The sequence below is a fragment of the Rutidosis leptorrhynchoides genome, chromosome 5, assembly GCF_046630445.1.
Source record: "Rutidosis leptorrhynchoides isolate AG116_Rl617_1_P2 chromosome 5, CSIRO_AGI_Rlap_v1, whole genome shotgun sequence".
NCBI lineage: Eukaryota > Viridiplantae > Streptophyta > Magnoliopsida > Asterales > Asteraceae > Rutidosis > Rutidosis leptorrhynchoides.
In genome coordinates this window covers 307,685,128-307,697,243 of record NC_092337.1, presented here as the reverse complement: position 1 = coordinate 307,697,243, position 12,116 = coordinate 307,685,128, and positions in this window count along the sequence as shown.

Genomic DNA, 12,116 nt, shown 5'->3' with positions numbered 1-12,116 from the left:
TTTCATGCATGATATAAGTATGAAAGCATGTCAGAACGTTTGCACAAACATTTGGTTAATTTTGATTAAAAGTCAACTTTGGTCGGGTCAAAGTCAACGAAAAAGTCAACACGTTCGTGTTGGGTCCCGACCTATTTTTTGAGGTTTTTAATCATATATAAACATGTTAGAACAGGTTACATGGTGATCAGAGGTGCGTAGCATAGTTAGAATTTTCATGAAATTGTAAAATTTGAACAGCCATCTGTCCACGCTATAAGCCGCGTCGCGGCAATATCACCCGCGCCGCGGGTTAAAGCAGGTTTTGAGGGTCGATACTTTTGATGGTCCTGGACCATCTGAGTCTTTGTTAAGCCGTGCCGCGGCCTGAAGGCCCGCGCCGCGGTTGGTATCTAATGAAAATTCCTGGGCAGTTTTGAGTGTCAAAACGAGCAAATCTTCAAACAAACGCAACTTATGAACCGTAAACACTTAAATTGCGTGCCATACATCGTTGGAAAGGTAATTTAACGAACACAACTAAACACATATCATCAATCAAAAACACCATTTAAAATAATCAAAACCAAGTTGAAAGCTCATTAAATGTCCACCATTAATACCTTCAAGTTCATAAATGCATTTTTATGATTCGTGAATTAAATGCATACATATCAAACGCCATTTCGTAGGTAATTAAGCATACAATCCAATTAACCACTTACCAACAACAATTTATGGCATTAAATACATCAAATTTTCACATTTAGGTCTATCAAACCCTAACCAACATCACCAAAATCAATAATCAAGTTTATGAAGTTTTCTAAAGCAACCTTACTAGTAACACAATTAAAACATGAACTTATAACATTTAACAACATTCAAGCAACCAAATCACCAAATCAAACACACCAAAATTCAAGTTCATGCTAGTTGCTTCCAATAACAAGATCGAGCATACAAATCACATAATCATACTAGACCTGAGCCATAGACACTAATTAACACTTTTTATAAGTCAAATACATCAAGAACACAAAATCTAGTGTTTTTAGAAAGTTACCCAAATGAGATGTAATCGGTATGGATTTGAAGAGGAAGATGCAAGGATCCCGAATATGTAATTTGTTTGGATTGATGCTTGCTCGATTTGAAATAGATGATGATTCTTTGTTTTGGGTTTTGAGAGAAAAATGTGAAAGTATTAAAGAAAATGGAAATGAAATGGATAATGAAAGGAGGTGGGTGTTGACTAGTCCATCTAGTCACATCTTTGATCAACTGGCGAAACTAGTCCCTCGAGTTCGGTTGCAGGTGCGTGAATTACATAAACGAGATAATTTAGAAATGCGTATTAACGGAAGGTGTTATAATTATATAACGGACTTTAGAATAATTAAACGGAAAAAGGCGGGATGTTACAGTCGGTTATGATGAGACGTGTTCCATTACACATGCCTGCACTTGGGGATAGGTTTCATAATAGCATAATTGGCTGTCCTACTTTTAGCTTTAGCTTGTGAGGAGGGACTCCTGGGAAATTTAATTTATTTAAGAATTCTATTGGGTATGCGTGGTGTTGCTCGATGTTGTCTGTTGAACCCTTGCAAATCTCGTCAAAGCTTTTAAACGTCATTGTTGCACCATTGAGTTTCTTGAACATGTGTTTGTTAATTTGGTCAGCATCATCATTCCGGGGTGTCAAGATCGCATGTTTGAAATGTCCCGTTCATATTGATTATAAACGTTCCATATTAATTGATTTCGTTGCGTGGTTTTGACCTCTATATGAGATGTTTTTAAAAGACTGCATTAGTTTTTAAAACAAACCATAACCTTTATTTTATCGACAAGGTTAAAAGGACACCACTTAGATTATCAGAAATGATAATCTAAAAATATCACACTTACACACTACCAATACAAATTGGTTTACAATATTAATATGTTACAACAAAGTAAATCTCGAATGCAGTTTTAAACAATATTATACAAGCATGCTGACACCAAGTCTTGTCCATATATTAGCATGCAACAGCGGAAGCTCTTAATAATCACCTGAGAATAAACATGCTTTAAACGTCAACAAAAATGTTGGTGAGTTATAGGTTTAACCTATATATTATCAAATTAATATAATAGACCACAAGATTTCATTTATTCAATAATCCTACACTCGCAAGTGTATAAAAATCATTCTATGATGAACACCTGGTAACCGACATTAACATAATGCATATAGAATATTCCCCGCATACTCGCAGGTATGTCATAAATTGGCAATCGCAATCACCATATAAATCGAAGTATTAAAGCATTCCAAATTCCAGAATGGGGTTTGTTAGGCCCATAGATCTATCTTTAGGATTCGCGTCAATTATGGGTCATTTCCCTAATTCTTAGGCTACCAGACTTGAAGGGGCAATATTCGGTTTAATAATCCAACCATAGAATGTAGTTTCGCGTACTTGTGTCTATTTTGTAAAACATTTAGAAAGCTGCATGTATTCTCATCCCAAATATATTAGATTTTAAAAGTGGGACTATAACTCACTTTCACATATTTTTACTTCGTCGGGAAGTAAGACTTGGCCACTGGTCGATTCACGAACCTATAACAAATATGTACATATATATATCAAAGTATGTTCAAAATATAATTACAATATTTTTAATACGTTTTAATGTTTTAAGTTTATTAAGTCAGCTGTCCTCGTTAGTAACCTATAACTAGTTGTCCACAGTTAGATGTACAGAAATAAATCGATACATATATATATATTATCTTGAATCAATCCACGACCCAGTGTATACACGTCTCAGGCTAGATCACAACTCAAAGTATATATATTTTTGGAATCAACCTCAACCCTGTATAGCTAACTCCAACATTACTGCATATAGAGTGTCTATGGTTGTTGCAAATAATATATATACATGGGTCGATATGATATGTCAAAACATTTGCATACGTGTCTATGGTATCCCAAGATTACATAATATATTAGAATACATGTATAATACAATATGAGTTAGCTAAGATGTGATTAATATAGATTTGTTACCAATTTTCACGTAGTTACAACAAGTAAAAATATCCAATCTTGTTTTACCCATAACTTCTTCGTTTTAAATCCGTTTTGAGTGATTCAAGTTGCTATGGTTTCATATTGAACTTAAGTTTATGAATCTAAATAGAAAAAGTATAAGTTTTGTAACGACCCAAACCAATAACCAACCAAATACGCGAAACAATTTTTTTTTTATAACAGTGGAGTGCGCGGCGCCACGCGCACAGGTCAGTTTTCAGTTCTGTCCGGTTTTGCAATTTTTCAAATAAAGATCGTGATAATGCTAAAAACGAACATATATTTCATAGCATTATTCCTCAAGAAAGACAAGCTTTTAGTTGCAATTGTTCTATTTACAAGAGATATTCGTTTAAATAATAAAAGGCGAAGACAAAAGACAGATTCGACGAATTGAAGACGCAAACGACCAAAAAGCTCAAAAGAACAAAAGACAATCAAAAAGGTTCCAATTATTGATAAGAAACGTCTCGAAATTACAGAAGTACAAGATTCAAAACGCAAAGTACAAGATATTAAATTGTACGCGAGGACGTTCGAAAATCCGGAACCGGGACTAGAGTCAACTCTTAACGCTCGACGCAACGGACTAAAAATTACAAGTTAACTATGTATATAAATATAATATAATATATAATTAATTATATTAATTATATATATATTATATATATATATTAAAAACCGTCGGCAGCAGGAAACTCCAAGGGTGTGAGCTGTAAATATCTCTCCGCGACTCGCGGAGTTTTAAGGCCATTTTGCCGCGAGTCGCGGAGCCCCAAATTTCAACCCTGGCTATAAAGCAACCCGAATTCTGATCAAAAAAACACATCTTTTTCTCTTCCTCTTCATACGTAAATATATTTATATTTATAATTTATATTTTAATTTTAATTATAATTCTAATAATAAGGGTATGTTAGCGAATGTTGTAAGGGTGTAAGTCGAAATTCTGTCCGTGTAACGCTACGCTATTTTTAATCATTGTAAGTTATGTTCAACCTTTTTACATTAATGTCTCGTAGCTAAGTTATTATTATGCTTATTTAAAACGAAGTAATCATGATGTTGGGCTAATTACTAAAATTGGGTAATTGGGCTTTGTACCATAATTGGGGTTTGGATAAAAGAACGACACTTGTGGAAACTAGACTATGGGCTATTAATGGGCTTTATATTTGTTTAACTAAATGAAAGTTTGTTAATGTTAATATAAAGATTTACAATTGGGCGTCCCTATAAATTACCATATAAACTCGATCGGACACGATGGGCGGGGTATTTATTTGTACGAATAATCGTTCATTTAACCGGACACGGGAATGGATTAATAGCCACTAGAATAATTAAAACAGGGGTGAAATTACATTCAAGGGTAATTGGTGTAATTGTTAACAAAGTAGTAAAACCTTGGTTTACACGCAGTCGATAACCTGGTGTATTCATTAAACAAAGTATTAAAACCTTGTTACAATTCGAATCCCCAATTAGTTGGAATATTTATCTTCGGGTATAATAATAATTTGACAAGGACACTTGCACTTTATATTTATGACTGATGGACTGTTATGGACAAAAACCAGACGGACATATTGAATAATCCAGGACAAAGGACAATTAACCCATGGGCATAAAACTAAAATCAACACGTCAAACATCATGATTACGGAAGTTTAAATAAGCATAATTCTTTTATTTCATATTTAATTTCCTTTATTTTATATTTAATTGCACTTCTAATTATCATTTTTATTGTTATTGTATTTAATTGCACTTTTAATTATCGTACTTTTTAATTATCGCAATTTTATTTTATCGCAATTTTATTATTCGCAATTTCATTATCGTTATTTACTTTATGCTTTAATTTAAGTCTTGTATTTATTTTATATTTTACATTAGGTTTTAACTGCGACTAAAGTTTTAAAATCGACAAACCGGTCATTAAACGGTAAAAACCCCCCTTTATAATAATAATATTACTTATATATATATTTGTATTTTTATAAAAGTAAACTAATATAGCGTTGAGCTTTGTTTAAAGATTTCCCTGTGGAACGAACCGGACTTACTAAAAACTACACTACTGTACGATTAGGTACACTGCCTATAAGTGTTGTAGCAAGGTTTAAGTATATCCATTCTATAAATAAATAAATATCATGTGTAAAATTGTATCGTATTTAATAGTGTTTTCCTAGTAAAATAATAACTATTTTATATACACCTCGTTCGACATCAAGTATTTTTGGCGCCGCTGCCGGGGAATCACTCTTAAACGCCGGAAGCGCAACGCTAATATAATAAAAAAAAAAAAAAAAAATTTTAGTTACTTTTATTAAAAATTCGCTTTTGTAAAAATACGTTTTAAATATTTAAAAATATAAAAAGAAAAACAAAAAATATAAGTATTTTTAGGATTTTGTTAAATATTTAAGTTTTATAAGTTTCTTTATTTTTATTTTAGTTTATAAAAATATAAGTTTTAATTTTAATATCTTTTATTTAATTAAAAAAAAAAAACAGAAAACATAAAATAAAAAAAAAAAAAAAAAAATAAAGAAAAACGCGTAAAAAGTGAAACCTGTCAACTGAATTCCTGAACCCCGCGACTCGCGGGGATTTCTTCTTTATTTGCCGCGACTCGCGGAGATCTTCTGACACACGGACAAAAACCCTAAAACCGCATTAATTACGGGTTATTATTTATTATTATTATTTAAACCTTATTATTATTATTATTATTATTATTATTATTAGTTTTAAGTTTTATTTTTATTTAATTTATGTATTTAGTTTAAATAAGTTTAATTAAATTATAAAATTAGTAGTTTTATAAAATAATTAATATAAAAATAATATTTTTATAAAAATTGTACTTTTTATAACTTTTTATATATTTTGTTATTTTGTACCTTTTTAATCGTTGTAGCGTAATATTTGTATTTTTAGATCATAATTAATTTTAAAATTAGTTTTTGCTATATTTATTTTTACTCCTAGATTTTTAGGCTTTGCCGTAGAATTCCTTAAGTGCTTTTTCTTTAGACTAAGATTTAGGTGCTTTAGAATTTTGCGACGCCCTTTTTAGGTTTTAGTTTCTTTTTTAAGTTATTTCCATTTGGGATTTAGTTTTTCCTGTAAGCTTTAATATTTTTAGACTTTTACTATGTATCAATTATCATTCCAATTAGTAATTTCAATTTGCGATTATAATTTTAAGTTAGTTGTAGTAATAAGGTTAAATTAGTTAAGTATTTTTAAGTTTTTATAAGTTTCTTTTATTTTTCCGCCACCTTTTGTTTTTCAACCATATTTTTTTTTTTTCTTTTTCGACCTTTTGCGACGAACTCTTTTTCTCTCTTATTTCTCGCTATTCTAGTTTTTAGGACTTAAAATTTTTCTACTTCTTATCTAAATTTCTTAAAATTACGAAAATTTATTTTAAGTAGTTAAATTGATAGACATCAAAATTTTCTGGTTCGTAGTAATAGTTGGATTTGTACGTGGACCGGGTTATTGGAGCCAAACAGTCCTCAATTATATTGAGACCAAACGAATCCTGCCCCTCTGCTGCATCTTTTGGCTATTCGAAACGTGGGCAAAATCAGAAAAGTCTATTGATTGGATAACTTATTATAATTTTTCTTTCTTTTTTAAAAACTAATAGGATATTCTGTGAATGCACCGAGCAAGACGTTCATCACCTTTTGTACGTTCACCACCTGTAACTAGATCAAGACATCGTTTAACAAATATAACCGCCGTTGATTTTTCTTTAGAATCGTCATCCAGTCGACCAAGTACTTCAACTCAAATTTCCGATAATCCATTTTTTGAACCCAACCTCACAATTGAGAATCCAGAAAATATTCAGGAACGGTTCGTAGATCCTGAACCATTAAACTTTCCTCCGGAACCACCAATCATTCAAACAGAGATTGTTGAGGAACGAACTATTAAATCAGAATCATCTAGTGATACCGAGTCAACAAATTCAATTATGGAGAATCTGGAACCTTTAAGTATGGAAGACCGAATGAGAGCTAAACGCACTGGCCAAGGTCACGCAATTACTCATCCAGACATTAATGCGCCAGATTATGAAATCAAAGGACAAATTCTACACATGGTAACTAATCAATGCCAATTTAGTGGTGCGCCGAAGGAAGATCCAAATGAACATCTACGTACCTTTAATAGGATCTGCACACTATTTAAAATCCGAGAAGTGGAGGATGAACAGATATATCTCATGTTATTTCCCTGGACTTTAAAGGGAGAAGCCAAAGATTGGTTGGAATCGTTACCTGAAGGAGCGATTGATACATGGGACGTTTTAATTGACAAATTTCTTAAACAATTCTTTCCTGCATCTAAAGCCGTAAGACTTCAAGCAGAAATTGTTACGTTCACACAGAAGCCAAATGAAACTCTATATGAGGCGTGGACAAGATATGGAAAGTTGTTAAGAGGATGTCCGCAACATGGTTTAGACACCTGTCAAATAGTACAAATATTCTACCAAGGATGCGACATCACTACAAGAAAAGACATAGATATAGCAGCTGGTGGTTCGATTATGAAGAAAACCGAAACTGATGCTTACAAAATTATTGATAATACTGCTTCCCACTCACATGAGTGGCATCAAGAAAAAGATATCATTAGATCATCTAAAGCAGCTAGAGCCGATTCTAGCCATGACTTAGATTCCATTTCGGCAAAGATAGATGCTTTCGAGAGACGAATGGAAAAGATGACTAAGGATATTCACTCAATACGAATTAGTTGTGAGCAGTGTGGAGGACCACATTTGACAAAAGATTGTCTCAGTATTGAATTAACAATGGAACAAAGAGAGAATATTTCATACATAAACCAAAGGCCTGGAAATAATTATCAGAATAATTATCAACCGCCAAGACCGATTTACAATCAAAACCAGAATTATAACCGAAATATTCCATACAATAACCAACAAGGTCCTAGCAATCAACAAGTATCCAATAATACTTACAATCAGCAAAGACCGAATTTTCAAAACAAACCACCACAACAAACCGATGATAAAAAGCCGAATTTAGAAGATATGATGACGAAGCTAGTTGAAACTCAAACGCAGTTTTTCACATCTCAAAAACAAACCAATGAACAAAATGCTCAAGCATTTAGAAATCAACAAGCTTCTATTCAAAATCTAGAACAAGAAGTAAGTAACCTAGCAAGGTTAATAGGTGAAAGAAAACCGGGAAGTTTACCTAGTGATACAAATGCTAACCCCCGGAATGAAACAGCTAAAGCTATTACCACAAGAAGTGGTACAACACTTAACCCACCTGAAATACCTGTAACTTCTGATGAAACTATTCCTACTCCACAAGAACCACAACCTGATCAAGATAAGGAAAAAGAACCGGTAGTTGAAAAGGTTAATGAAGATAACACAGTTAAGGCTAAACCTTATGTTAAACCATACCAACCACCACTTCCTTACCCGAGTAAAATGAAGAAAGAAAAACTTGAAGCCGAGCAATCCAAATTCTTGGATATGTTTAAACAGATAAATGTAAATCTTCCTTTCATTGATGTGATTTCAGGAATGCCAAGATATGCTAAATTCTTGAAAGATCTAATCACGAATAGAAAGAAAATGGAAGAACTCTCGGCTGTCACTATGAATGCTAATTGTTCAGCAGTGCTGTTGAATAAGATACCAGAAAAACTATCTGATCCAGGAAGTTTCACAATTCCATGTTTTCTGGGTAGTCTTAGTTCAATAGAAGCATTGGCAGACTTAGGTGCTAGTATAAATCTAATGCCGTATTCACTATACGCTAAACTAGACCTTGGAGAATTGAAACCAACAAGAATAAGCATACAACTAGCCGATAGATCAATAAAATATCCTAGAGGGATAATGGAGAACATGCTAGTTAAAGTTGGTACTTTAGTATTTCCAGTAGATTTTGTTGTTCTGGACATGGAAGAAGATCCTCAAGTTCCTCTCATATTAGGAAGACCATTCTTAAACACGGCTAAAGCAATGATAGACGTGTTCGGTAAGAAACTGACCATAAGTATAGAGGATGAGAGTGTTACCTTTTCAGTTGATAGAGCAATGCAACAACCACAATCTGCAGATGATACATGTTATTATATTCAAACTATAGATGCACATGCAGAATTATTAGAAGAATTTCCAGAATTACAAGGAACAGGAGAATGTTCTTTAGGAGAAAGTAATGAACCAATTGATGAAGCTGAAATGTTAGCTACACTTATAGCTAATGGATATGAACCAACAACAGAAGAAATTCAAATGCTAAAAGAAGAAGACAGATATCGATATAAATCATCGATAGAAGAACCTCCGAAATTAGAGTTAAAGCCACTTCCAAACCATTTGGAATACGCTTATTTACATGGTGAATCTGAATTACCTGTAATAATATCGTCTTCTCTTACTAAAAATGAGAAATCACAACTCATTTCTGTGTTGAAAGCTCATAAACCAGCCATTGCATGGAAGATTCATGATATTAAAGGAATAAGTCCTTCGTATTGCACACATAAAATCCTTATGGAAGAAGGTCATAAAACGTATGTGCAACGCCAACGAAGACTAAATCCTAATATGCAAGATGTAGTTAAGAAAGAGATTATTAAACTGCTAGATGCAGGTTTGATATATCCAATTTCTGATAGTCCATGGGTAAGCCCAGTTCAATGCGTGCCTAAGAAGGGTGGTATGACTGTCATTACAAATGAGAAAAATGAGCTTATTCCTACTAGGACTGTAACAGGATGGCGTGTATGTATTGATTATAGAAAATTAAATGACGCCACCAGAAAAGATCACTTTCCCTTACCTTTCATAGATCAAATGTTGGAAAGATTAGCCGGAAATAGTTACTATTGTTTCCTAGATGGATTTTCCGGATATTTTCAAATTCCAATAGCACCCGAAGATCAAGAGAAAACCACATTCACGTGCCCTTATGGTACTTTTGCTTACAAACGCATGCCATTTGGACTTTGTAACGCCCCTGCAACCTTTCAAAGGTGTATGATGGCGATTTTTCACGACATGATAGAAGAATGCATGGAAGTATTCATGGATGACTTTTCAGTCTTCGGTGATACATTTAAATCATGTCTAGTTAATCTGGAACGAATGCTAATTAGATGCGAAAAATCAAATCTAGTACTTAATTGGGAGAAATGCCATTTCATGGTTAAAGAAGGCATCGTTCTTGGACATAAAATTTCAAAAGAAGGAATTGAAGTAGATAGAGCTAAAGTAGATGTAATTGCTAAACTTCCACATCCCACCAATGTTAGAGGAGTTAGGAGTTTTCTAGGGCATGCCGGTTTTTACCGACGTTTCATAAGAGATTTTTCTAAAATTGCCACTCCTATGAATAAACTCCTAGAAAAGGATGCGCCATTCATCTTTTCAGATGAATGTATCAAATCTTTTAATATTCTTAAAGAAAAACTCACTAATGCACCAATCATGATAACACCAAATTGGAATCTACCATTTGAACTAATGTGCGATGCAAGTGATTTTGCAATGGGAGCCGTTTTAGGACAAAGGATTGAAAAACGATTTCAACCTATATATTATGCTAGTAAGACGTTACAAGGAGCACAAACGAACTATACAACTACTGAAAAAGAACTCCTTGCTATTGTCTTTGCTTTTGACAAATTTCGATCATATCTAGTTCTAGCAAAAACGGTGGTCTATACCGACCATTCTGCTCTTAGATACCTATTTTCAAAACAAGATGCTAAACCAAGATTAATCCGTTGGATCTTACTCTTACAAGAGTTTGATATTGAAATCCGAGATAAAAGAGGAGCAGAAAATCTCGCCGCTGATCACCTTTCTCGTCTTGAAAATCCCGAATTAGAAGTTCTGAATGAATCGGCCATACAAGACAACTTTCCTGATGAATATCTATTGAAGATAGATTATAAAGAAATCCCATGGTTTGCAGACTATGCAAACTACTTAGTTTGTGGATTCCTTGAAAAAGGATTATCGTACCAAAGACGAAAGAAATTCTTCAGTGATATAAAACACTATTTCTGGGAAGATCCACATCTGTTTAAAAGTTGTCCCGATGGAATAATACGCCGATGTGTATTTGGAGATGAAGCTAGTAAAATTTTAAACCATTGTCACACAGGACCAACAGGAGGGCATTATGGGCCTCAACTAACAGCAAGAAAAGTTTATGAAGCTGGATTCTATTGGCCTACAATTTACAAAGACTCACACCTTCTTTGCAAATCCTGTGATGCATGTCAAAGGGCCGGAAAAATAAGTCAACGTGATGAAATGCCACAAAATGTCATCCAAGTATGTGAAGTATTTGACATTTGGGGTATTGACTTTATGGGTCCATTTCCAAAATCTCATAATAATCTATATATACTCGTAGCCATTGATTATGTATCTAAATGGGCGGAAGCACAAGCTCTCCCAACTAACGATGCACGAGTTGTAGTCAACTTTTTAAAACGTCTTTTTGCAAGGTTTGGAACACCGAAAGCTTTAATAAGTGATCGGGGTACTCATTTCTGTAATAATCAACTTGAGAAAGTTCTTAAAAGATATGGAGTAACTCATAAAATCTCCACCGCATATCATCCACAAACAAGTGGACAAGTTGAAAATACCAACCGAGCCTTAAAACGTATTCTAGAGAAAACCGTAGGATCAAATCCGAAGGAATGGTCCATTAAATTGGAGGATGCACTCTGGGCTTTTAGAACAGCCTACAAAACTCCAATTGGAACCACACCTTTTAGACTTGTTTATGGAAAAGCATGTCATCTTCCAGTAGAAATTGAACACAAAGCATTTTGGGCTTTGAAGACATGTAATCTTGATTTACATGAAGCCGGACGTCTACGATTAAGTCAACTAAACGAATTAGAAGAATTAAGACATGAAGCATACGAAAATTCGTTAATCTATAAAGAAAGAACGAAGAAATGGCATGATAAAAGAATCAGAAGTTCAAAAGAATT